Raw genomic sequence first — 27,919 nt, 5'->3', positions numbered from 1 at the left:
GGCAAGAGGATACTTAACGGGGGGCCTGCCCTGCTGGGCATCCAGGCCTCCTCTGAAAGGGGAGTAGATGGTCTAGGAGGTGTGGATCTCGGGCGTGACTTCTCAGCCTCCCTACTTACAACCACTTGAGATGGCAGAGTTGGGGGGTGGGGACACCTGCAAAGCAGAGTCTTAGCAGAGCATGGACTCCAACCAGCCATGCTCGTCCAGCCTGCTCTCTATCTTTATCCCTTCGAGCAACTTCCAGGCCTTGTCAAGCGTCCCAGCACCACCAAAGCCATGTCTAGGTCTCTGTTGGGTTTAATTCCCAATCTGGTTGTGCCCCTGACTGCCTTTGTTTTGGAAATCAACACTAGTTTTAAGTGACAAAATTATAGAAAATTACATCTACATTTTGGTAAACTCTTGCTTTAAGATCTTTTTTTTTTAATTGACTAAATTGACTTTTTTTGTTTGTTTGAATTGTTTTGGCTAGGCTCCCTCTCCCTTTAAACAAAAACTCACTCCCAGTTTATATGCCGCCAACTCTGACACACTGGGCGCTAGGTGTCCCGCCTGCTCCTAAGGCTGTGCCAAAGCCTGAGGCACTGGGTGGGCCTCCCTCTCCCCACCCCATCCCAGGGGGCCTCCTAGGACTGAGCAAAGGTCTTGCTTACTTGCCAATGTCAGGCATGCACCTAGGAAAAGGAGTTGTTCTGTGTAAAAAGGCAACTGGCCCAGCCGGGGCTGCTCCCTGGTTTAGGGCTTAGCACAGAGCTGGGATCCACCTCCTGGAAGCTGCCAGGCGTCGGCACATCTGATCGCTGTTAAGCATCTGGGTCCCTAAGATCAAGAAGATATAGGTGGTAGAGGCAGGTCCCTGCTGCGCCCCTGTTGGCGCTGGGCCTGCAGGCCCTTACAGAGCTGCACCTGTAACATCATCAGACGGCGTGAACCATCCTCTATCGCGGGCCTGAGCCCACACACACAGGAGGGGTGTAAAGAGGGGGCCCCTGGTGGGGTGTGCTCTTCCAGCCCCTATGGTGTATATTCAGCACCAGGTGAGGGCCAGGGATGGTGTGGACCTAGAAAGTGTTCACAGCCCCGCCTTCCGGTGACCTAGCTGGATTCCCCCAGCTCCAGCCGGTGACCCAGTGACCCATCCATCATGCTGATTTTCATAGGTTTCCGGTGAGCTGGTTGTTTCCCCGGAAATTACATTGAACTTGCTTCTCTACTTATGGCCCTCATCAGCTGATTTATCCCCTTATATTTGCGGTGAAGAAAGACAATGAAGCATGCACACACAAATGCCTCCCAACTCAAGCCTGGGTGGGTTTTTTCTTTCTTTTTTTTTTTTTTTTTTTAGGTAATTTCTCCTTTCATTTCTAATCTTAAAAGCCTTTATTGCTAAAGCTATAATTTGTCTGTCAGATCTAATGTCAAACAACTGCATATTTTTTTAAATAAGAAACCTGAATTTTGAAACCAAACCTTTGAAACTTGCTATGTGAGACTCATCTTCCTGACAAGACCACGTGGGTTTGGATTTGGGTCACTTTTAATTTTGCCCCTAGGGATTTTACATCTCCGAAGCCCAATTGATTTCACACTCCTAAATGACGGGCAGCTGGCTCCGATGGGAACCAGGAGGCCCTGCGTGAGAGCATCAACACTAGTCAGAGCTCTACTTAAAAAAAAAAGAACTTTCCTTTTCCCCTGTTCTCTGTTTGAAAGCTTGCCCAGCATTATAATAAGATCCACCATAGAACTCCTTGAGATCTAGCTCATTAAAGTCCCGTGATTTTTCGTACTATTGTTTGACATGACAACCTGGCCTCTCGCGGGGCTGAGTAATTATGAAGAGATCCCCTCCATGAAGAAAAGGTCTTGCCAGCCAGAAGGATGGGCCCCTGGTATTTTTAGACTTCATTAGTGCCCTGATTTTAAACTTCACATTTTGTTTCTTGTAATTATCTTCCCATTGACTGAGCTGAAATTTCAGTTGGGGCTCTGTTAGTCTGCCTTACCAAGAAAGGGCGCTGGAGCTTTCATTTAAAACTTAACCAGTTGAAAAATAAAGGTGGTGTGGAAATGCTTTTTGATTTGCAATAGGTCAAGCAATTGTCTCTCACCTTTGACTAGAGAAGCCGGCTTGCATGCAGCTCGCTGTAATGAGTGTTATTTCAATACAATGAGCACATACAGATTTTTCTTAAGAAACTTACAAGATAAACCTTCCTTTCTCGAAGAACAGTTTGGGGGTGTGGGAGGAATCTGTAGGATTTCCTTTCTTTTTTTTTTTAGATTATATGTTGAAAGCTGATTAAAATAGATTTTATGTGTACAAAGTGATAAGAGGGGAACAAAGATTTAGTTCCGCTTGAATCCTGTTACAAAATACCTGAGCCGTTGGTCTTGTTGCGTTGGAACCCCTGAGCTAATCCACGGGCGGAGCTGGTGGCCAGCATCAGACCTCGTGAGCCGTCGAAGTCCAGTGTCACTGCACTGGTACCACATGAGCCCAGCTGTGTGTGTCACAGCAGAGGTGCAGGCTGTTGATGTCATTCTTTCTAGCCCCTACCTTCTTCCACAAAGGATTTTTGGTGGCCAGGAGGGTGGCCAGAGACCCTCTCAAGCCCCAGACACTAGGCCTAGTGGTGAGCTGCAGAAAGGCTATTATATTTTCACCTGCATGTCAGGGAGAGAGAAGCCAGGATGCACCTGCTCCCTCTTGCTTCAGGACCGAAAAGCAAAGTCCAAGTTGACCAGAAGTGAAGAGGCTTGTCTCTTTTGACTTTAGATTTCACAGGCCCAGGGTGAGGGACCACGAGGATTCTCAGGGCTGGGGAGTCATGCGGTGGGGTGTGTGTAGCCCCTCCCAGTGGGTTTTGCATTTCCTCCTATCCCACCCTTGCCCCTGGACCTCCACCCTGCGGAACTCTGTCTGTCCTCACGCCACCTTCTGCTTGTACAGCAGCTGCCCTGGCCTCCACAAGTGGTAAAGACAGGATCTGGTAAAGATACTTTGAGACAGAGTGAACAGCTGTGTGACTGGGGCAAGTCTTGTGACCTCTCTGAGCCTTCCTTTCATCATCTTGAAAATGTGATGACAGTACCACCATCATCGGGCATAGAGGAGCATTGAATGAGATCGTGGGCTTGACCGTACATGGCACTATACCCACTTGACATCAAAGCAGTTATTCCTGCCAACACAAGCCCCAGGTCCGGGGAGTTCAGCAGAGAGAGAAGCTGGTGGAGGGGCAGAAAGCAGGGGCCCCTCCCCAGTGCAGAGGAGACGGAAGAAGCCCGAGTGTGTTCACAGGGCTGGCAGCCACTGGTCAAGCTGCTTAATGCGAATGCCTCGTCCCCATCCCTAAAAGGGAGTGGGATGAGTCGCCTTCCTGGCTGGGGGATTCAGGACTGCTCCCCCCCAGCCCTGGCACCCAGCACAGATCTCACCTCGCCCTGCACCAGCTCTGACATGCCAGGGCACACTGCTCCCTCAATAAACATTCTGGAAGAAGCTGGGGATGCATGATAACGCTGTTTGCCCACACCTGGTTCGCCCAGAGACACAAAATGTCCAGACTGAAATCATCTTGCCACAGAGCTCTCCCTGTGTCTCTGTCTCAGAAATGACACCATGAATCCAGGCAGGAGTCCAGAGTCAAAGCCTGTGGTTGTCCTCATGCCCGTATGCAGTGAGTCTGGAAACGCCTTTGCTTCTGCCTCCCTGGATGGTCCTCTCCTTTCCATCCCCACCCCACGCCTCCTTTCAGGCCGCCATCACTCCAGGCCTGCATCACCAGACCCACAGTACAACCCCTCCCATCCAGAGTCCATGATGCAGCCAGAGTGATCTTTCCAAAACGCAGGTTTGGTCCGGTCACTCCCAGTGAATGACTCCAACAGCCCCACTGCTCTCAGGACAGAGCCCAGCCCTTGACATGGCGCTTCAGGATCCGGCTCCTGCCTGCCACCCCACTTCAGCTCTTACCCTTCTGCTTGCAGGCTGCCCTGTAGCCACTCCACAGCCTGGGTTCTCTCCTGTCCAGCTGTGTTCTGGGCCTTGGCTGAGCGCCTGCAATACAGTTTGCCTGGCCCATTCTCCCAACTAGACTGCGAGCCTCTGGGTTGCGGGCAGGCACAGACTCCATCCCATTCCACCCCCAGTATCCAAGCCAGTGCCTGGCACTAAAGGATGCTCAAGAAGAGTTTGGGAATGAAGGCACAGGGCACTGGGCTGGGAATTATCCCGCGAGGTTCCGTGACTTCTCTCCAGCCACCTCCTCCCTTTGTGTGGTGAAAGCAGGTTAGTACTTGAGGGTCCGGGCATATAGAAAAGTCCGTGTGAGACTTCATTCTGCAGCTTCATGGTCACCCCCCTAATACCTGTCCCATGCTTCTGGGAACAGAAGTCCATCTATTTCAAAGTTCCTCCTGTAGCCAAGCACCTCCACCAAAATACTTACCCCTGAGCATATGGGATCTAAAACTCTGCTTCAGTTTCCTCACCTATACCAAGGGGATAACAATAGAATCTGCTTCTTACTGTTGTGAGGATTAAGCGAGTTATTGGACATAAAGCCCTTAGAAGAATGCCTAGTACTTTGTAATTACTATAAAAGTATTTGCTATGATTATTTGCATTCCTGGTACCAGAACCATCTTTCAGTGTCCATGGCCCTTTAGGGGCCCAGGGTAATGTGAAAAAGCCAAAAACCAGTTTGCCTTCCAGAGTCTTAGGAGATTGCGTTAACCTCATGATGTTCGAAATACCTAGTTCCCGGAGGTCCACTTTGTACAAAAGAAAATTGCCTTCTCTCATCACAACATTTTACAATCCTCCACCATCACCATCACAGCCAGAAGGAACCAGCCCATTTCTGGGAACTTCCCCCTAATTCCAGGAGCTATTTGTCTGGGGAGGGCTCCTCCTAACTACCCACAGGGGCTCTCAGCATCCTTTGACATTCAGCTTGATATTGGGGTGCCAAGGATATTGCAGGGGTCCTCCTCCATGGCCATATCCATAGATGGGACAAATAGAATTAGGTCACTCATGCAGACCAACCAACCAAGGCTGCAGGTGAAGAGGGGGTTAGGAGCATGTGGCTGGAAGCATGGAAAGGGGCCAGGAGCCCAGGTTCTGCACCAGACTGCTTGGGTAGAATTGAAACTCCACTACCCACTAACCCAATGAACTTGGCTAGAAACCTGGTATCGCTAAGCCTCCAAGTTATCCGTAACATAGAGATAATAATAGTGCCATCTTCTTAGATGTGCTTTAAGGATTTAATAATGTATGTAAAGTCTTAACACAGTGCCTGGCACATAGTGTGCTCACCATAATGTTAGCTATTGTTATTAGTACCATTACTGTAAATTCTAAAGAATCCTGGATCCTGGGGTTTGGGGGGATGGTGAATACTGTCTGAAGCCCCTGTGGCTCAGGATCTCTGTTATTTTTAAAGCAACATTGTTCAAAATAATCTCCCAGATCTGGCTGACATAACACTCAACACAGATCTGGAACCAAACCCTCAGTCCCACCATCACCCTAACTTTCCCCTTTCCAGCCCCCAAGCCAACACACACACTCTCCCCCAGGAAATAGGTGTCCTGGAGCCTATGGAATTTGAAAGTCCGTCTACACGAGGTCTTCCCTCCTCTCGTGGATGGTCCCTGCCCCCAGCCTGCCTTGGAAGGCTCTCCTTCCCTTCACAGGGCTCTGTCCTCGAGGGGTTTGTTCATCATTAATTGGAGGGTTATCCAGGGCTTAACGGTTTTGTTAACAGATCATTTGACAATGAATGAACCAGGCAAGCGGAAAGATGCAGCAAAGCAGCTAGACCACCCAGAGATCGTGTCATGCCTGGAGCAGGAAGTGGCCCGTGAGCCCCAGCCTGTGTATGTCCCTCTCTGGACCCCACTGCTCAACAGCGCTCAGGCAGAGAGAGGCTCCCTGTCCCCTCTCCCCACTGAGCTGGGCGGGGCACAGGGGCTTTCAGCCCCAAATCTCCGCTGAGCAACTTCCAGGTCAGAAATCCCACTCCGGCCCTAACTGTCTGACAGGCAGGGCCAGAGGAGTCCAGATGCTGACTGCAATGAGGGGGCTCTTCAAATGGGAGCAAAGGGAGGGAACATTTCCTTTCCAGAGGTTTCAGGAAATGGTGCTGACCCACAGCAGGAAGCCAGCAGCCCTGGTCCCAAGCCCTGTGTTCTCTCAGGAGTGGTGGCCCAAGCAGACGCCAGCAGGGATGACCACGAAGTTCTAGACCACTGACAGTCAGAAGCCACTGACAGGCTTGAGCCATGTTACCGCCCTCCGTGCTGCACCACCAGGCATTTATTGAGCAACTGATGTGTAGTATTAGGCACCTACTGTGTGCAGAGTCCACACTTGGCTTCTCCCAGGCAAAAGATGTGAGGCAGGGTGCCAGTTGCATGCCCCATACAGATCTCAGCTCCTACTGAAGGTGAGGCCCTGTGGTGACGCCCGCAGTGTTCCAGACACCACGCCGAGTCCTGGGAGGGATGGAGGTCTCCCTGGAGGAACCCGAACTCCACTGGAGGGGGCCGTTGGGCAGGGGGCAGTAATAAGAGCTAAGGGGCTGGAAAAGAGAGGCCAGTGTGGACCGGGCCTCTAGAGGCAGTTAGAATGATGCAGAGGAGACAAGCAGAAGGCAGGTAGTGCTGCAAATGCAAGACCTTAGGAAGAATGTTTGAGATAAGTGCCAGGGACCCAGACTTGTGACTTCTCTACCATAGAGTTACACGCACACGCTTCTATTCAAATGGTTCTCAGGGCTCGTCCTGATCGGAGACAGGTTGAGCTTGTGGTTTATACTGATTTATGCCTGTGAAGTCCATTCTCTGAACCCTTGACATATAAAGTCCAGACAGCCTGGGCTTTCCTCGGGCTGCCTGGCTGTTCTCTTTAGCCCCCCCACACCCCTGTCAGTGATGGCGCTGTAAGGATCCGGGATCTTGGGCGAGAGTCCATTTCCTCAGTCCCCAAGGCCATTCTGGTCTTACAAGGTGAAGACCCCTTGGTCTTCAGGGGCTTTCATCTGGGAAGGAAGCGCTTGGGGGCCATTAACCCCCAACTGGGGAATCGGTGCACACCCAGGGCCCAGGAAGTCTTGGTAAACCTTTCTCTCTCCTATCATAACAGACATTAATGGTGAGTTTCCTGTTGCCTGATCACTATTCAAACAGCCAGCATGTGCCGTCTTGCTAGGAAAGTCATGTCCCATTGGGCTGACCCCTAGGGCTTTTCAGTTTTCGAGGCTGGGGACGAGTTTTGAGAGAAGGAGAGCTGGGCAGGTGTGACGCATCTGCTCCTGTCCCTGAGGGATGGGGAGGTAACAGTACACCAAACCAGGACACCGTGGCCCAAACCTGACTCAGACCATTCGGTTGAAACTGCATTCCATTCAGGAGCACACTTACTATTCTAAAAACGTAAAAGGTAAAAATAATGCAAGCACAGTAGGTAAGGAACACACAGCATTGTGTAAATTGCTTGACGAAAACAATGGCCAAAAAGTTGCCATCGACTGAAATTGTTGTCATTGCCTGTTTTCTCAGTGTACCTCTCTTTAAAGATATACATCTTAGAGGGAAGCCCAAGCGTTTTCGGTGCAGCACCAAGAAAATGTTCTTCTTCACTTTCTAGGTCTCCCTGCAGCCTTTTGGATGCCCAAGCACAGTGCCGTGAACTGTCTGGTTTTGCCCACTGGCCTCTCAATGCCTTTTCTTCCCTTCTCCCAAGAGACCTCTCAATGTTGCACTGGCTCAGTGTCTCAGACCCAGGTCTACACACGTCCCAGGCAAATACATTTTAGTTTTTTACCACCTTCTGCAGGACCAATTTCATGGGCTATATATTACTCAGCTCAGGCTGCCATAACCGAATACTGCAGACTGGGTGGCTTAAACAACAGAAATTAATTTTCTCACAGTTCTGAAGGCTGAAAGTCCAAGGTCAGGGTGCCAGCAGGTTAGTTTCCAGTGAGGCCTCTCTCCTTGGCTTGTAGATGGCCGTCTTCTCACTGTGTATGCATGTGGCCTTTCCTGTGTGCGTGGGCTCCTGGAATCTCTTCTTATAAGGTTGTAATGGATGATTCCCATCCCTGTGCCCTCATTTAACCTTCATTACCTCCTTAAAGGCCTTATCTCTAAATACAGTCACATTGGGGATTAGGCCTTCAACATAGCAATTTGGGTGTGAGGGACACAATTCAGTCTGTAACAGGCTATGTGTCAGTCTTGTTGGCAAATGGAAAGGGTAGCCCCTTACCACAGCACAGTTACTAGATAGTTACAATGTAACTATGGATATTTTCTATGGTTTATAGTTATCTGAACCTCTTCATAAGCTTACTATCATCATTTTTACCAGTTTAGCTTCAAGCTGCTCACCTATTCCCTGTTAAGTGAGCACTGTCTCTATTTTCCATTATTAGAATCATCCACATTTGGGGTTAACTTTTTAATTCCATAGAACCTCCATGCTGGGAGGGATCTCAGAGCCATCTAGTGGAAGCAGGAATCTGCCCTCCACCACTGGGGACTAAGCAGCGGCCACCCACAGCTAGATAGTTTATTCTGTTAAATGATCAAGAGCTGTCTTCCTGTAATTTCCATGGTCCTACCCTCTGGGGCCCTCAGAGCAAAGCTGGCCCCTGTTCTACATGACAGCCCTTCAGATTTGTGATGGTGGCAGAATTTCCTTTTCTACAAATATCTCCAGTGACCTCAGCAGTTCATCCTATGGGCCCTTCAGTCCTTTACCATGCTGGGGTCCTCCCTGGTCATGCTCCAGCTTGTCAAAGGACCTCTTAAAGGGACACCAGGCGACAGGGGACAGTCACCCCCTTGGTCCTGAGCATCACACTGCAGATAGTCTAACATTTCTGTAACGATCATGACTTATTTGTATAAAACACACACTCATACACACACAGGCACACACACACACTCCAACTTCCAAATTAAGAGAAAAGAAAACAATCTCACAAAAGTCCCACTGTCCACTCCACTGGTCCTTTGGGGTCTCGTCCCTCCTCTTTCTCATCAGGCTCGGGATTGTTGGTCATTCCTCTGAACACCCCTTTATTCCTGCACCCTTTTGCCCCCAGTCTTGGCCACAGCAGCAAGTTAACCTTTCCACCGAGTTTTCAAACTTATTTCCTTTGGTGCCTAGGTGTTAGATGTATCTCAGCCCAGCCCACCGCAGCCCCACCTCCCAGCTGTGCTCTCCCAACAACTCCATACCCTCCCTTCCACCCCTCCCCTCCCTCCTCCACCACGATAGTGAATTTCAGAGTAGGCCATTACCTTAAAGCTCATTTAGAGACCTGCCCCCCTCATGTTACAAGTGGGGAAACTGAGGTTCAGAGGTGTCACTGAGGTATCGCAAAAAACTGCCTCTAGCAAATTCCCTGTGAAACCTCCCCCATCCTCTAGGATCATCTGCTGCTAGGAGTTCTTCTTCCTGGAACCTTCTCTCTCCCTGCAGACTGAACACCACATAGAGACAGGCCCAGTGTCTGCCTTGGCTGCACTTGGCCTGATCACCATGCCTCTCCAGGCCCTGCCCAGGGGACACACACTGCCAGGCCACTGTGATCAAAGCGGCACGGGCCACAGGAATGCTGTGCTCACCGGCAGCTCCACCAGGCCTGAATGGGAGGAAGAGGAGGAACAAGACACCCACACACTTAAAGGGGGGCCACGTCATAATGGCACCACAGGGGCAAGGTCCATGTTGGCCCTGGGAGTGACGGGGAGGAGACGCTGTCCAGCAAGGAGAGAGAAGCATGACAGGGGGAAGCTCTGTAACTCGGGCTCCGGGCCCTCACCCCATCACCCCCGTGGCTGGGGGCTTGTCCTGGAAATGCCTGCTTAGTGCTCCCCTGAGCAGAGTCCCGCCCTCCAGGTCTCTACAAATATTAGGTGGTTTTTGTTGTTGTTTTTTAACTTGGGGGCTTTCAAAACTGCTGATACACTGTGGTTATTTCAGTAAGTTGAGGCCCATTTAAAGAGCCCAGCTCCTTCCTAGAAGCATGAACGCCTTTAGCGGTCAGCCACACTTGTCCATTAGAGTCCAGAGCACCTTCGAGAACCAAAACAGTGGCCCAGTTCACATGCCCAGGATGCCTTACTCTTGCTCAAACCCCAGAACCTGTTGCCAAGGACCTCACAGGTCCCTAAGTTTAGGGACCGCCATGTGGTGATTCTGAAGGCTCTTAGACCATCTGGCCATTTGAACAGGCAGCTTTCAGAAATTCTCATTGATCCAAAAATAATTCCTATATTTTCGGTCTTTCTTCTATACGGAGACATTCATTACCTTCTTAGACTAACCAACAGTTATTTATGAGGCAAGGTTTTTTGGTGTGGGCAGTGACTCCAGCATTCCTAACTTAATGTCATTCGTCCCAGAAGGCAGGGAATGAGTAGGCTTGTGGCCTCCCCCTGGGTGTTTGCAGTAATGACACCAACCCAGGCTGTAAAGCTGGCGCTGCTGCGTGGTCTCTGCCATTCCAGGGGGCTGCTGGGCAACGCTGGTAGATGCAGCCTTGCAGAAGGGCACAGAGCGGGGAGTGGATGTTTCATTTTCATCATCTATTCACTCTGTATTTATGTAATCCTTGCAGCTGTCCTGTGAGGCAAATTCATAGGTGGAAAATCAAGGCCTGGGTATATAATCAAGGCCCAAGTATAAGTGGTAGAATGGGAAGGGAGTCATATCAGAACTGCGTGCCTCTGATGCCCACCCCTTTCCACCACACCACAGCTTGAAGCCTCCAGTTGCAGCCTATATTGTCACTAGGCATGTTTGGGTTAAGGATGGGCAACTCCCACAATGGCTGTCTTATGTCCCCGAGAGTCATGCATCTGATATTTCTCAGTATAAACTGATGATTCTTGGGTTCGTTCCTCATCCCCAAAAGTGTCGTGTGGATGGATGGGTGACTGGATGGCTGGACCTAATTCCCAAAGTTAATTATCGGGCCCTTTCAGGAAGCCGAAGACAGGGCATTCACTGGCCACCACAGAAGCCGCTGGAGCTTGAGAGTCAAGCAGATCCCTTCCTGTCGCTACATCTCCCACACGTTATACAAAGTATTACCAGCGCAATAAAGTTAATGGAGCCCGTCATCCTATGAAAGAGACAATTCCGTGCAAAGATGATACATCCTTGAAGTTAATGAGGTCTATTAATTGAGCTTATGCCCTTTTAAATGAACGACATTTTTGAAGTCCACCAAATAGCAGCACATCCATTTAGAAGTGGTTACTGACACCTCATATGTCGGTCACCAGTGGACGAGGGAGCCACCAGGGTAGAGCTCTGGGAATTGGCTTCCCACCGACATCTAGCACAGCCTTCACCTCCTTGGGAACTCAACAGATAGGTCTGACCGACCATTCTTGCCTGAATCACCCCAATACAGCCACCGGGACTGGACAACGTATGGTAAATGGCTCAAGGGAGAAAGTGATCAAGCTGAACCGTGGATCTCTTGAAGAGCATCCGCCCTGGCCCACAGCGTTTAAACCCTTTAGACCCAGCCTTAGGATTAGTGTGGAGAGCTGCACAGAGCACAGGTAGAGGGCCACCCCTTTAAAAACAGCCACTGCACAAGTGGGTCTTGGGCTGGGTGGTCCTTGGGCTCAGTGAAGGTGAGCAGACACCATTTCCAGGAAGTACAGACCTGTAACTGGCTGAGCAGAAAGACAAGTTCTGGCTCAGACCGAATGGGGCCCGTCACGCCATGGCCCCTGGGCCCCTGAATACATACCGATGCTCTGCCCAATTTCAGTCGCCTCCCCAGCTAACACCGCTCACAGTTGCTGAAGAGTACAAAGTGATACTTGTTGTGCCCACAGAACATCTGCTGAAGGCAAAACTTGTGTTTATAGCTCTTCACTTCAAAAGACTGGCCGTGTTATAAAAAGAAAGGGACCATCTGTCCCTCTTCTGGACCCCGGCGCCTCTTGGAAAAGATTTCTATGCAAGAAGGCAGTGAGAAGTCAACACTGACTTCAGGGAACTATTTTGAGGCCAGAAAAGAATGGTGCCTCCCCACCGAGGGTAAGTCGAGGCGGCAGATGAAAGCTGGCTTTGGGGAGGCCAGGAGATGGAGGGCGCCACGGGAAGGAGGCGGCCAGCGGCCCCGCTGGTGCTGCCCAGATGCTCCGGCTGTGCCGAGGGCCGGCTGGGAGGACAGAGAGGTGTGAGGGCAGAAGAGGAGGGCCGAGAGGCCCTGGGGCCCCAGGAGGAGGCAAGAAAAAGCCAACACCGGTTTGCTGCTGCACAGAACCAGAAGTCATCCGTCTGCATCCATCCACCCTGGCTTGTCCAGCCTTTCTTATCCAAAAAGCCCTTTAGGACAGCATCCGTTTCTGCATCTTGGGAACCACCTTAGGCTCAATGATTCCCTCCCAGTGGCTGGTAATTGAGGCGTTCCTGCAGGGCACACGGGGGTCCGATCTGTCTATGAGGCCTGCTGGGCGTTTGTCTGCCTTAAGCTCTTGGGCACCGACATGGAAAAGTCACAGGAGAGGCCGGGTGGGCGCTGCAGTGGAGCTAGGTGAGCACCAGGTGGGGCTGCTGCAGAGGAGGGGTTCCCCGGCCTCCAGGCCACACTCTCCCCGGCTGGGCCCCCACTAACCGAAACTCCCCAACAAGGCTCTTCCCTCCTGGTCTGCATGCTGGAAATTTCAGCTCATTGGTTCTGAACAGTCCTGCTCCTTCTTCCTCCCTCCTCCCCACCCCAGGAAAACGCTGGTTTCTACCAGATTCCAAGCAGATTCCAGAAAGCCTTGGTCTGTGAACCTCCAGCTTGAGGCTTATTTTGTTTCAAATCAAAACCTGCTTTCCTTCTTAGCTTCTGTCCATGAGGTGGACATGGGGGAAAGGAGCTGGAGGTCAGAAGTGGGGTCCTTTGAGGACACCCCTTGTTCCCTTCCTGCTTGTCTCTGACAGGGCGCCTCCCCCCACCACCGCCCCCGGCTCATCGAGGGTGAATGAATTGAGAGCTTCGCCTCCATCCTGGGGAAGGTTCTCATGCACGTTCTTAAATGCACTGAATTCCCCGCACTTGGGTGCACGCATTAGATTCCAAGGACGCAGGCAGTTCCTGGAATAGCATATTCAAGCCTCCCAGAATCCTAAAAGGTCACACTCCTTTTATTCTTGCCTCTTTTCTTTCCTTTTTTGTTCTTACTGATTTCTTTGGGCACATAAGAAAACACAGTAGGCAAAGCCTGCTACTTCCATTGAAATAAAATATTCTGCAGTCAAACCACACACCATAAAGAAATAATTGCAGTCTGTATATATTGCTAATGGACATCTCTCAGCAATTCTCTGTCTCATAAGCTTTAAACACAGACATTAGTATAAATATGCAGAAATCCCCACTCGAGCAAATTACCCTGCATTTCTGAACAGAAGGAAGATTAACCATGTGCTGATATCTTTGAAGGAGCTCAGCAGAGCCGGAAAAATGCACTGGCCCTCTCTGGGAGCGAGCTGGGGACTCTGTGGGGTCTCGAGGACACAGCTGCAGGCCTGGCTGGCATCTCCTTTTCCCCAGAGCCCAGGCTCCCCTGGAGCACTGAGGTGGGGACGGGCTCCACACTGGCCGGATCAGCTCACCTGAGCTGCTTGGTCACCTGGGTGTCCTGCTTCTGGAGGCTTCCAGGCTCTGGCAGGTGCAGAAGCCAAGAGGCTGAAGATGCATTTTCTTCCCTGGCCTCTCAGCTGCCGGACAAAAGCCCTCAGGGATCATCAGACCTCTGAGGTAAAAGGCCCAGGAGGAGCCTGCGGAGGTTTGTAGAGGTGGCACCACCATTGGAACCAGGGCCCACAGATCTCCCTTCCTCTGGCCTTCACACTTGGCCTCTCCTCCCTTCACCCTTCCTCCCCTACCCTGCTCACTCCCGTCAAGGGTCCCACACTCCCCGACAAAGGCCAGCACGGGGGTAAGGGTCTCTGTCTTCCAGGGCTCGACAGCCTGTGCCACCGGAGCCAAACCCCAGCCTCAGCTTCAAGGGTCTGTGAGGAAGGCCCCTCCCTTTCAGAAATCACCCCTCACCCCTGGTCACCAGGGAAGATGCTCCATCAGCACAAGTTGCTAAGTCTGGGGGTGACAGGGTCTGACCTCCACTGATGGCTGATTAGAGGGGTGGCAGCAAAGGCGGGGAGTGTCCTCAGCCCAGGCCACATGTCCTCTCTACAGATAGAGGCTAGGGACTTGGTTTTGCCTGGGCTGACAGCAGGGGAGGTGGGCCAGGTGGGAGGCCCACCTCAGGAACTGTGGGCCAGCCTTGCTGTGGGATGTAGGAGGTGAATTATGAGCTAGTCAGGAATCACCGCGGAGCCAAGGGAGCCTGGTGTGCAGAGGTCTCTGGTTATTTATTTTGCGTTCGCCTGGCTTTCCCACAGCAGACCTGAAGGCGGACGGAGAGGAACATTTACAATCCGAGGCCGAGGATAGGGAGTTGGGCCTCTCAGAGCTGAAGCCGCAGCCTCATGGCCTCACCTGTGGCAGTAAAGTCTGGACAGGACGGTCGGAGGGCCTGGGAGCAAGGCTGTCCTCAGCCTCAGGCCTCCCATGAGGCTGGGGTTCCTACAACACCCGAGCCTTCAAGTCAGAACTCTGAGGCACCAGCCTCAGCCAGAAACAGAGGAGCTCAGGACCACCAGACCCTCTCCTCAGTTAACCCCGGCACGCGCACACTTCACTCGCCCGGCTCACCAGCGAGCATCTTGATGGTCTATTTTCATGTCTGTCTTCCCCACTCGACTGTGAGTGACTTTAGATTTAGCAACTTTATGTGAAATTTTTAAAGATACCCTTTTCTCAAGACCCTTGCCTGCCACCTACCAGAAAACTGTCACAATAACTAAAGACATCTATGACGATGCTAGGTGAATGGCACCCCCTGGAGGTGTGCCGTGTGCAACGTGAGCAGCCTGTTAGGAACTTACAGAGGGTATTACCTCCCGTCACCCTTAGAAGGTGCACTTCTGGGCATATTACTCCCGTTGACGCATTTAATTCTTACAGCAGCCTCTGAAGTGGGTGCTGTTATGACTTATTTACAGATGAGGAAAGCTGGGCTCAGAAACATGAAGTAACTTCCCCATGTTTACCCAACTGCTCAGGGACAGAGCTGGGATGGAAACCCAGACTGTCTGGCCCCAGAGCCTTGCCCTTTGCCCCATATGCACTGTTATATCCTCGGCACCTAATTCTGGATCTGGCCACGAGGATGCCCGGCAAGTGTGTGTTTTCTGGAACAACACAGAAGGGGCCTGGCTTCCAGCATAGTCCAGCCTAGTCCAGTCTCCCCCGTCCTCCCCCCACCCCCGCACTGAATCTCTGCCTCCCCGTGTGAGAGGTGAGGAGCTGGATGCAGAGTCTCAGAGGTTCAGGAACACGCAGACCCTACGGTAGCTGAGGCAGGTTGCCATGCAGCCAGACCCAAGGAGGTGCCCAGACGTGGGCCCAAGCTGTGCTCAGGGCTGAGGAGCCCCAAACCTCCAGGAGGACGTCAGGCCTGTCGGCCGTTCTTCACCGGGGCCTTTCAACCTCAGCCCACCCGACCCTCCACACCCTGTCCCTCATCCAGGCCCTCCTGCCCACCCCGTGAGCCTCAGTGTGGTCGGTTTACCTCCCCCGCTCTGCTCTGTCGCCCGTCCCTCAGGGCTCCCTGGGTGGCCATGCGGCCTCCTCCTCTCCCCCCCGGCCCCAGGCCTGCCCCCTCACTGCTACTCTCCACTCCACAGTTAGAGCATCTCTAAAGTGCCCGTCTGAGCAGGCCCTGCCCTAGTCAAAACCCTTCGGTGGTCCTCACTTCTCACTAAACTCCCTCACCCGTCACTGGAGGCTACTGCCCCCTCCAGCCACCCCAGGTGTGGCTCTGGTCAGCCCCAGCTCCCGCCGCCTGCTGCCGCAGCCGGCACTGGCCCTGTCTCTTCAGATTCATGCCAGGGCCTCCACCCGAGCTGAGGCAGCTTATCCTCCTTGGGGAAAGTCAGGTGTGGTCTCAGCAGGGTTTCCCGGCAACCATCCCCAGAACCCCTGTGGCTGCTAAACAGAAATCAGAGGGCCCTCCTAAGGAACTACAGAAAACAGAGTATGTATGTGCCTGCCCAAGAGTTCCCAGAGGGGCAGAGGATTCCAGGAAAGTGGAGCATTCCGTCCCAACAAGAGCTGGTTCCTGCAGCCAAAAAGGGGAGAGGATCTCGGGTTACTGTCCCCCAGCCCTCAACCCTTGAGGCTCCAGCCCCCTGGGAATCCAGCTCCTCCCCCGGGGGCAGGTAGTATTAGGGCTGGAATGAGAGTTGGCGGTTGATCAGGGGCATCCAGCCAGCCTCTGCCCTGGTCAGTCAATAGGAAGGAGAGAAGCCCAAGCTCTGAATGTTCTATACATCCAGGAGACTCTCCTGAGAAGGCTTCACCTGTACGGACGCACCTGCACACGTGTGCAAGGCCTCCGACCGCGTTCATCAGAGGGTCAGTCCTCCACCCTGCCAGGCTCTAGTTGTGGCTGGGCTTGGAGTCCTCCTGGCACTTGAGCAGGGGGAGAGGAGAACATGGGTGTATAATCCCCATCCCAGCACCAGGTCATTTATCTGGAAGGATGTGGTCTTCCCCATCTGGGAGTAGAGACCCCACACACACACTGACCTTTGGCCTGGAAGGATCTCCAAAGAAACAACCTCCCCAGCAGGCTAGGAAGAAGGGCAGAGAGATGATGAGTCGGTGCAGCTTGAGGCTCAGAAAAGCCATCTGCTGGGAGCTCTGGGACCAACTGCAGCCAGATACATGAGTGAGGATGCCTGTCGGCCTGGCTGTGCTGCCCAGCCCTCAAGAGCCCGCTGACCCACACCAGCCCTGGAGAAGGAGGGACAGAGAGGTCAGCAAAGATCCTCTGGGATCTGTGTTCCGTGGGGGCAGGGCTTTGGGTCTGTTTCATTCATTGCTGTAGCCCCAGTGCCTGGAACATGGTAGGTGCTCAATAAATATCTGTTGAACGTACAAGTGAATAGAATGAGTGAAGGAATGAATGAGTGTAGCTGAAAGTGATCGATTACGCTCCCAGTTCTGAAGCATAAACCTTACCGCAGTGCTGTGGACACAGGGTGGGGGTCCGGGGGGACGGGACAGCTTGAGTGAAGGCAGCGAGGTGGCTCCAGAGTTAGGGTGTCTTTAAGGCAGAAGTCATCCTGAAGAAAGTTGTCCTTTTTCGGTCACCTTCTATGGTTTTATAGAACTTAATTCAAATGCTCTGCCCTTTGTCACATTTTCTCTTGTCCACTTTTGCAGGGTTTAACCTTATTACCTTATTATGGCCCACTGCCCATAGGTAACTCACTCTCTGAGGGAGCCTTGCCTTGTGCAGGACCACGTCACGCTCCTGGGCAATGAGCAGAGCTCCTCTTTCCCCTGAGGGGTGGTTGTGCTCTCAGGGGCTTTGGCCATGTAGGCCTTGGCCATTTCTAGGGCTACCTGGGGGTAGTGCAGCCTCTGGTCTGTGGCCATTGAGTTCACCAGCACCACCTGGGGTCCCGGCCCCTCCCAACGGGTCCATTCTGCCTTCCTTCCCTTCCTGAAGGTCTGAGGTCCCCTCACCACCTCAAGTCCAGAGCCCAGGCCCCCAGCTGATTCCAGATCCACGGCCTGGGCTTCGCCTTGGCCCCTCCCATCCCACCCCAGGGCCCCTCGCAAGGATCTTGCCCAGCAGGCCCACCAGCCAGCCCTCCAGCTTGCCTCCCCAGCCAGCTCTACCCAGCCTCCATCACCCACATCCCCCTCCTTTGTCTACAGCATGACCGTTTATGGTGCTCCTTGGACCCTGAGCCTCACCTTCCCAAATGACCCTAAATCTCTCTAGGCCCCTGGGCAGGCCCTGCCCTGCCCTGCCCTGCCCTGCCCTGCCCTGCCCTGCCCTGCCTTGCCCTGAGAAAGGCAGCTAGGGCAAGCAGGAAACAACGAACTATAGCAACTTAAAATTATAAATGCGGGGCTTCGAATGAAGCAGAGTTTGATTCAAATCTTGCTTCTGCCACTCAGTGGCCAGGGACTCTCTCTGAACCCCCTTTTTCTCATCTGTGAAATGGGGACCTTCAGCCACAGAGTTGCTGCGAGAATAAAAAGCGATAATGTAATCCGTGCATCTCAGCGGGGTAGCAGGAAGCATGCACGCTGGGAGCTTTTCAAAGCGCGGGTGCTTCCTCCCCTCCCCTCAACAAGATGAAGCCGATGGGGGCGGGGTGGCCGTTGGGTATATATGACTTAAGGAATCAGTAAGATGGCTGAGGGCGGCAGATGTAAAGTGCCTCCAGACCCAGTATCTGACACGTGGTAAACAACCAGAAAGGCGCTATAGTTTTGGGTTTTAAGGTTGGGTTCCTACTCCTCGCCGGCCGTGAAGCCCAGCACAACACCCAGACCTAGCCGGCCGCTCTAACTGGGGTGCAGGTGCCCGCGCGCGGACTTGGGCGCGCGGCCTCCGGGAGAGGGGAGGGCCCGCCCCCAGTGACGTAGCCAGGCCCGCCCCCGCACGTGCCTCCGGGGAGGGAGGGACCACGGGAGGTTCCCGGGCGCACGGGGCGGACGGGCGTCTGCAAACGCCTATTTGCATATGCGCCGGCTGGGTATTTATAACTTCTCTTTAGCGAGTTCCAAGTTATTGATGTCTTCAAGTGACTTTAATCTGAGGCTTCTTTTCTTCAAATGGGCTTTTGATTTCCGGAGTGATATTATACATGGCTGTAAGCTATTGACTGAGCGATCGCCGTTGTGTTCTCAATGTGCTGATGCTGAAAATCTGCGATATAAATAAACTTCCTCTGGTAGAATCATTATAAAGCACAAGCAGCAGAAATTTATGGAAAGAACAGATTAAATGCTTAGACTTAAATTCTTCAGTGTGCTGCTTGCCCTAAACTGCTGTGTCTGGAGTTTGGGCTGCTGATTCAGGTGGAAAAAATCAAACGGACACATCGCTTGTCGGTGCATTTTTACTATGATCTATTGTGTTGCCAAAAGAGAAAGCTCAAAAGCTGCCATTGATAATCCTGGTTAAAACTTGCAGCATAAATTATTAAGAACTGTAGTTTCTTTTCGGAGTGGTTGGGAATTGGGGCGTGCAGCACAGTAAAGAAATGTAACATCAATATGTGCTTATGCATTGTAATGTGGGACATTTTTATGCCCATAATAAAACATTCCGTCTACAACTATGTTTATGAAAGCAACAGATAGGAAGATCCATAATGCCACTTAATAGAGTTAATCACCTCCCATCGGAATGGTTTAAAAGGCTTTTTATTGCATGTTGAAAAGCTCTGACCATAATTAATTCTCCACACACTGTCAGGTGTCAATCAGAGGGCTGGAGACAGCGAAGGGAGCTTTCTAGCACACTGGTGCTGGGAGGGTTCTCAGAACTGGGTCCAGTTGTCTGAACTTCAGGTTTTTAAATTGGTAATCATCTAGCCTCTGTGTTACACTTTGGGCTCTGGCTGGGGCTTGAAGTTCTAGATTTTAAGCTCTGGGCTCTAGATGTAAATTCTCAGTTTGCCCTAGGTCCTGGGCTCTGGACCGGTTCTACTGTCTTAACTCTAGACTCCGGATGACTCACGCTGGGTCCCTGGGACCTGAGTGAGATGATCCCACAGCACATCTGTACTGAGAGAGCCAAGAGAAGGGAACGGATGCTTCCTAACAGTCTTGGTTTAGTTGGCTGTCAGCTTGGTGGACCAGGTTGTCCACAGAAATTTATGCTGTTTGCCCTCCCTTCACCTCTGACCATTCCAGCCAGTTTTCAACAGAGAGGAGGGAAGCCATGGCTGGCCTGCCCTAGGGTCAGCGTATGGGTGAAGGCTGGTCCCTCAAGACAACAGCCTGCCATGGAACAGACCCAGTCTCATTGGCCAGGCCCACAGCTAACCAGCCATGGAGGCTCCGGGGCTAATCTCCCCCCATTTCCTCCAAAGGAGGCGGCTTTATCTCCTTTGTCCCTTGTCACACAGCCACTGAGTGACTGGAACCACAGGGAATCTCCCTAACAGCCCAGAAAAGCTGAGGAGGTGAAGGGTTAGCCCGAAATAATTAAAGAATAAAATCACCCTTTACAAGCTCAGTTCAAGCCAGCAAGAGTGAAGCAGGCAGCGGGGAGATAGTGCTCTCCGATGGGGGTGGCGGGCGGGGTAGGGGGGTCTCTCAGGTGCCCAGGCAGCAACTCCGCGGAGGCTGGGAGCTGAGCTGAAGCCAGCTGGTACTCTAGCAAAGATTTTCCCAAGTGTGAAAGCTCTTTTTTCTCTTGGATAGTTGGACCAACAAGAGCTAAGAGTGACCCCTGAGGGCAGCAAGTGGAGGGAGGGTGAGCGGGAAGGCTGAGCTCTGTCTCCCAACACAGCCTGGCAGAATTCTCTTCACTGCACTGGACTCCCAGGGCACATAAGAGCTTGGTGGGTAGGTTGTCACCAGAGGCTCAGAGGCTTTTGTCCTTGCTGCGGAGGTCGTCGTAAGAGCTCTGTGTTAAGACAGAATCATACCTGAATGGACTTCTGGCACCCCACTGGAACACCAGTCACTGGGTTTCCATCATGGCCTGGAAGGATTGACACCCCTCTGCCAACTCCCTACCACCAGCACCACCCGAAGTGAGAACTGTGCTCAGGTGAATTGGCCTTTCAACTCGGGAGGCTTTTCCTGACCCGGGCTGTGCACTGGGTCCATGAGGGGCACTGTCTACAGCTGCCCTCCCAGTGGTGAGCACCCTCATGGGGACAGGCCACACCTCCCCCATCCCAAGTCATGCACAAGTCACAAAGACAACTGGGAAGATCGTCAGGCATGGGTGTTGTAGGGGAAAGGCTCATGTGTCCCCTCAGCCAACAAAAATGTAGTGAGTGCTTACCATGCATCACAAACAGAACGCTCACAGAGCTCACATTCTGCCTCCCCAAAGCCTCCCAACTGGCTATGGCCTCCACCCCCTGGATTCAGCAGCGAGAGAAATAAGAAATTGGATGTGACCTTTCCAGGGCTGTGCATAGCAGGCTGAGCTGGTACCCCAAAGTACAGGGCCTGGTCTTGGGGAACTCCCTCTACCCCAGGCAGCCACTGGCGGAGTGTGCCCAGCTTAGGGAGGACACCCTCATGAGTGCTGAGCCTGCAGGAAGGAGGCTCTACCTCAGGCAGCCACTGGCGGAGTGTGCCCAGCTTAGGGAGGACACCCTGACAAGTGCTGAGCCTGCAGGAAGGAAGCACTGAGGTTTCAGTGGCTCTTAGTCCTTCTCAGGGAACAGAGCCAGAGGCCAGCAGGGTGCAGAACTGGCTCATCCTTGAGGCAGCAAAACAAGGGAGACTGAAGTTACAGAGGCCATAACTGTTTGGCAAGGCCTGGGAGAAGCGGTTGCAAACCAGTGCTGGAGGCACAGTCAGCGTCCGTTGAGGGGATGAGGGTGAACGGTGCCAGTCTCTCATCTTGACCGGGCAAGTTGTCTTCTGAAGTCCAGTGTCTCCCACTGGGTTGATGTGAATGAGCTGTAGGACCAGTTGGGCAGACAGCACACATGGGGCACCCACTGACAGGGCGGAGTGGAGTGCCCAGCCACAGGCCAGCCCACCTAGACTGGCACAGTGCACCTAGAGTGGCCCGGCCCTCGGTGATCAGAACTGTCCTCCAGCGGCTATCAGGCCCCCACTCTCTCTGCCCACGGCGCTGGTGGCCTTGAGGTACCCACCAGGCAACTGCTCCTGAGCCCTCCTGGTCTGTGGCCTTCAGTGAGCCCTGAGGCCTGAGCGAGTTGGGGAAGGGGTTTTGGTGCACAAAGCTGGGCTCTGTGCGTGGAGGACTTCTAGGGTGAGTTTGCTAATAGAGATATCTGCTCTGGGAGGTTGTGATACCACCTGTCACTAACCGGAGCACCCTGCCCGGGGTTCTCACCAAAAAATCACAGACAGCTGCTTGCAGGCGGGTGAGTGATTTGCAAGGACCACAAGAATATTTGCATAAACATATGTATGGAAGTGTGTGTTTATTTGCATTCATTTGCATAAATTCCTGGCTCTTCGAACTGTCGTTCCTTATTTTTATTTTATTTTTTTCACTAAATTTCGTTGAGCTCTGGAGATTTCAGTAATGAGAACAAAAAAGCAGAAACAACAGCACTGGGGCAGGAGACCAGAAGTTTTCAACTTTGCTACACATTAAAATTTCCTGGGGAGTTTTTTAAAAATCCTGGTGCCTGGATCACCCCCAACGCACTGCGGGGGTGGGGCCCAGGCATCAGTATTTTTTTTTTTTTTGAAGCTTCCAGATGAGTTCTTCGATGCACAGGCCAAGGTTGAGAACTGATGCCTTAGGCAGGGCAGGCCCGTGTCAGATCAAACCCGCCTCAGCTTCCAGTGGGTGGCACCGGGCACCTCACCTCGCCTCCCTCATATGTAAAAGACACTCGAAACTTAAGAGCAGCGTCGTGTGTGAAGAGCCATCTCAGCACACATGGGCTTTCAGTGAAAGGTCGCCATGCCCTTCATCGTCATCACCATCTCTGCGCAGTGTCACCATGCAGAACCAGAGCACCTGGAGACCTGCCCGCTCCTTCTGGCCTTGCCACCCAAGTCACCCTGGACCACCTGGGCCTCCGATCCACCCCTAGGAATAGCGAGTGCTCCAGGGTGGGCCTGGGTCTGTTCTGGCTGACGTGCACGGTCCTTTCTTCTTCTAGATGACTTCCAGGCAGATGGTCCGTCACTGCTCAGATGCCTGGGGAGTGGGTGCTGGCAAGGGAGAGAGTGCGCACGAGAGCGTGTCCACGTGGCCCTGCTCGCCTCCCTCCGCCCTCTCTCCAGGCTGGGAGAGAGCCAAGTGCTGGGGATCGCAGGGTTTTCTTTCCCTGGTGGGTGCTGCTGGGGGAAGAAAGATGCTGGAGATCTGGAAACGCCTACCGTACTCGGCGCAGTTGTTCCCAGGGCTCTGCGGCTTCTCGCTCTCCCGGCTTGATGCCATTGCTCCGTCCGTCCACCAGCCCGCTGCCCCAGACTCCGTAGAGTCCGTGGTCCCTCCATGGGCTTTGCTGCTTCGGTGCCTTTGCTTGTGCCGTGCACTCTGGGGGCCACACTTCCTCCATGGAAGGACTCAGGATTTGTTGGCTCAAATCCTATCCATTCAAGACCCAGCTCAGGGCGTCCGATTCTGTGACACCTTGTCCGATCCAGCAACTATTCATTCATTCCCTCAATCACTTATTCAGACCTTACCTGAAACCTGTTCGGAGCCAGAAGCTATGCCAGGCACTGGGGTAGAGAGGCTAGGCAGATCCAGGCTCTGCTTTTGAGAGCTTTTCTTAGCAGTGGGAGCTTTTTGGAGCACTGGTCAAAATCTCTTACGTTCTCCTCTGCAGCAACTGTCAGAGAAACAGGAAGCTCCTCTCTGTGCAGACGTATCCCATTAAGAGAGCTGCTCAGGGTAGACAACATAGGTCTTGCTAACAGGGGACAGGCACAGCCATACCTTGGCCTGCAGAGCCTGAGGAAGGAGAGAAGTGCTGGTTTCAAAACCTCCAGGAGGTAGAGGGGAGAAGATGGGAGCTGAGGGAGCAGCTTCTGGGGGCAGCCAGCCCACTCCAGCCAGCCCTGGATCCACCTTTGCTAGGACACATGCGGTCGTTCCCAAGGCCTCGGGGAGCTCTACAGCTTGATTTGCAGACCTGCCCAAGTCCAGGTCAGCTGTGCTGGGGAGAGCCTTCTTTCCAGCCTGCCCCAGGGCCTGGATGCTTCTCCCTGGGCCCGGGGCTGTAGGTTCCCACCCAGACCCTCCTACCCCATGGATTCCCCCTCATCTCCACCCACCCAAGGCAACGTTCACCCCAAGAAGGAACCAGCCCAGATCCCCACAGGAGAGTTGTAGAAGCTCCAGGCCCACAGATGGCAGGACAACTCCCAGGTCAGGACCAGCATCGCCTTCCCCATCCCTGGGCCCGAACGGGAGGCTACTGCTGGAGCCTAGGAGGATTCTCCATCAGGTTCTGTGTCATCCCTGGGAACTGCAGACCCAGCTGGTCAGGAGCCCTCCACGCGGCCAGGCTGCAAGGTCTCAAACCCTCGAACCCCGCAGGACTCTGCTTTCTTTCCCTTTTGGTCAAAGCCATTCACTCCATCAGCAAACACCCTCCCTGCCCCTCCCAGTCCCCCCACTGGGGTCCCGTCTGTGGGCACCCACAGTCCAAGGGCTTGAGAGATGAGAAAATAACCTTGGCTCTGTAGTGAGCCCAGTGTGGTGGGACAGAAGACGGCATCTGAACCTGGTCTCGTGGGATGGGTAGACAGGTCCTGCAGAGGAAGAGGACCCGATGAAGGGAGGGGAGCCGCCTGTCCAAACAACAGCTGGGAGCCGCCCCTTCAAGTCCCTACCACGCCATTCACTACCCGTCACGGCCGTCATCCCCCCTGTGAGTGCACAGCTGCACCTCGTGCCAAGAAGGCTCTCGAGGGCAGAAAGTGGGACAGTGGGGTCGCCTTGGTCTCCTCCCTGCCTGCACACAGACACACTCCATTCCTGTAGGTTGATTCCTGCTGGACACAGCCCATGCAGGAGACCGGGCTAGGCCGGGCTTCTCAGCGTTTGTGCCAGGCAGGGGGTGGAGCCGCCCCTTGTGCCCACGTTCAGTCAGCCTCTGAGCACAGTGGCAGGTGCCCAGGGTGCCCACCCCCTGTGTCCAGCCTGCCCGGAGCAGAGGTACACCAGAACCCGGGACTGCAGCCAAGACACAGGCCCAGCCCTGTCTATGCAGGACGGCTTCTCTTGGGTAATTACTTCCAAGGATAGTTTGTAAAAACAGTACTCTGGCTTCATTATAGAGTCTAATAGGTTCAGCTCCTCAAGAAAACTAGACTGTCAGGCTAAATACCTGTGGGGAAGTGACCGGGCAGAGAGGGGTATCATTAAAGCCAACAGCACAGCTGAAATCATGAGAACAGTGTGAAAGGTCCTATGTCAGGGAAGTCAACCCAGAAGGTCCAGGAGCACGGCCTGCACATGTGCCCAGACAGGACTGTCTTGCTGCATCAGGGCCTTGGCTGCGTATGTCGCCACCGGGAGCTCAGCATGTGTGAGCGACCCCGGGACCCAGTCCTGTGGGTTCCAGAGGCTGCGCCGGGCTCTGGGGATGCAGGGAATGAAAGGCACCAGCGCTCACAGTCTAACCAGAGACAGAATTCAGCAGGCGAAGGTCACATACCGAAGAGGGAGGGCCTGGCAGGGGAGAAGCCTGAGCTGGAGGCAGGAGGCGGGGTCGAAGGGGGTGTCAAGAGAGCCCACCCGGAGACCTTTCCGGGGACCAGGCCTGGGGTGCCTCGTCCACGGGCTGCGTGCGCCCAGGACTCCACGGCCAGTGTGACAGGCAGGAGTGCAGGACACCTGGCTGGTAGACGGGGCACCGAGAGTGGGCCCACCCGAGGCAGGGCCGGGGCTGACTGCTCCCCGGTGGCCATGGTGTCTCTCAGGTGTGACACCGGGGCTGGCCCGGGCACGCTAAGGCAGACCTGGCCCTCTGGCCCTGCAGCTGGCCCCTGATCTTCTGGGGGGCACAGCCCCACTTTCTTCATTTATGCTAATTTTCTAATTTTCCTAGAATGATGGTGGCGATTAAAGACCATCAGCGATAGGAAAATTGAAATATCGCCTAGGCTTTCACCTCCCCTGAAATGCCAGGAGGCGATGTGTTGCCCCAGACCTGACCCTGCCCAGGCCCTCAGGAGGGGTGAGCACGGATGGAGACCCAGGGGCAGACGGCCACGGAGAGACACCCCCTCCGAGAGGAATATAGAGGGACAAGTGCGGCAGAGAGGGGTCCCCATCCCCGCCAAGTGCACGCACGCACACACGCACGCACGCACGCACACACGCATGCACGCTCCTGCCCTGCCTCCTCACCCCAAGTCCTCTCGGCCTGTGAATTCTCTTCTCCTGCAGTGTGATTCACAGAGCTCTGAGCTGCCATTAGGCCCTGGCATCTGGGGGTCTCCGTTTCATTTCCTTCCTTACCTGGGTAACTGAGCTGATTGTACTCCCAGCTCCGGTTCACTAATTCTCACAAATCCTTTTAAACGATTGATTGATTTGCTGGAACCTTGGGGGAGGGCCAGGAGTGCCCCGCTCCTTGTCTCTCTCTCCTGTCTGGTCCCCCATCCTCCGCAGCACCTCGTCCCGCCCCCTCTCTGTGCCGTCCCGCCCCTTCCTCGGGCAGGGGGCTGACTGTCCCAAAGCCCGGCTGGCTGGAGCCTTTGAGGGACTCCCTTCAGGAAGCTGGCAACAGAGCAAGGTTCCACGGGATATAGCCCGTGACAATTTAGGCTTTGGGACTGTGTCTGGTTGTTGGGCTCTACATCCCTTATTTGAGGTATCATTTCCTCACCTGGGTCCTTGTTGCTCTTCTGTTTCCAAAGCACGCCCTCCTCTGGGGTCCGCAGTGTTAGGTGCAGAAGCTCTGGGGCCCCTCACTCGCCTCTCCCCGACCCAGCCCCTTTGCTCACCCACACAGACAGCTGTCTCACCCAGGCTTCCCAGGAGCCTGGTAGAAGGCAGGTCAGCAGGGCCTCTGGGTGAAAGAGGATGGGGCCGTCAGGGTGGCCAGTCCAGGTAAAGAGCCCAGGCCCCTCTGGGAATCCAGGGCAGTGAAGGAGGGAAGCAGGGCCCCCTGTGGGCTCCCCCTGCCCTGGGCTGCCTGCTGGCCAGGAATGGAGGGTAGGCAGCACGCTCCATGTTTGCCCCAGGTGAAGAAACCAGGCGGCGCATTTTTTAGACTGAGCCCCTGGAGTCGCATCTTCTCTGCTGGAGGCTGGGCTGTGCTGGAGGATGCGGTAGCCGCCGCCGTCTGCTCCCCGACGGCTTAGTTGAGCTCTGAGTTCATACCTCTCTGGGGGTACATGCAGGACTGACACCTCTTTATTCAAATTCTCTGGTGGGTCCCAGCTACAGGTTCTCACATGTATTCAGAAATCTGATGTCTTGCCCCTAAGATAATGAAAGGTAAGACAGAAAGCTGTAACATGGTGGTAGCAGAGCGCAGGATAGCACAAAGGCTGATTGCTCCTCATCAGAGGAGGGCCTCCGTCCCCGCAGCCCCAGAGGCAAGGCCTGGAGACCATCTGTTTGAGGGGCTCATCCAACGATGCAGAAGGAACAGAAGCAGCAACCAGCCCCTGCTTTCTGAACGCCATGCTCCAGGCCTTACCGGAGGTAGGGGACCCTGGAGCTCCGAAGTCAGGGACCGTGGCCAGAAATCCTCCCCGCGGCCCCAGCCCTACGTGGACTCTCAAAGCCCTGTGGTTCTGCTTCCCCCTAGACCTCAGAGCCCCCTCCACCGTCCTCCAGGCTCTAGACCAGGCCTCACCCTCACCGCTCACCTGCCCAATAGCAGCAACCCCTAGGGGCAGGGTCTCACCACCTCCAGTCATCCAGCCCACCCCTCTGTGCCCCAGGCAACTGGGACGGCTTTTCTAAATTTCCCTCCCAGGCCGACAGTCTCTAGGTTCTAAGCACAGCTTATCCAGCCTGTCATGGGGCTCCAGGCCTCTGCACAGACAGACCTCGCCTCACCCACTTGTACCCTGTGCTCCCCCCACGCCCTCGGCAGCATTCATCACGCCGCATACGACACAGTGTAACACGAGTGCATGCATGTCTGTCCCACTCGGGTCCTGGGACGCCAACCACAGTGCACAGCTCTGACAGAGTTCGGCCGAGCAGATCTTTATTTGAGGCTAAGGAGTTGGGCTGGGAGTTGGGGCAGAAACGGAGGCAGCACAGACCCGTCCCCAGCAGGGCCTGTCTGCTTGGGACTCTGCACTGGCAGCAGCTCCCCCGCCGGTGCTCAAGTGCCACCGAG

At 53.8% G+C, this 27,919-nt stretch overlaps 1 protein-coding gene across 1 annotated transcript in view; it reads left to right on the top strand.

Annotated features, from left to right (window-relative positions):
- The window catches only part of KLHL29 (kelch like family member 29), a gene marked incomplete at its 3' end in the record, with an annotated part of 307,756 nt that overhangs the window by 246,768 nt on the left and 33,069 nt on the right, over nt 1-27,919 (top strand). The window lies entirely within an intron of this gene.

Source organism: Hyperoodon ampullatus (genome assembly GCF_949752795.1).
Source record: "Hyperoodon ampullatus genome assembly, chromosome: 15".
Taxonomy (NCBI): Eukaryota; Metazoa; Chordata; class Mammalia; order Artiodactyla; family Ziphiidae; genus Hyperoodon; species Hyperoodon ampullatus.
The sequence above is the reverse complement of the archived record's forward strand: the minus strand, read 5'-3'. Positions and strand labels throughout refer to the sequence as shown.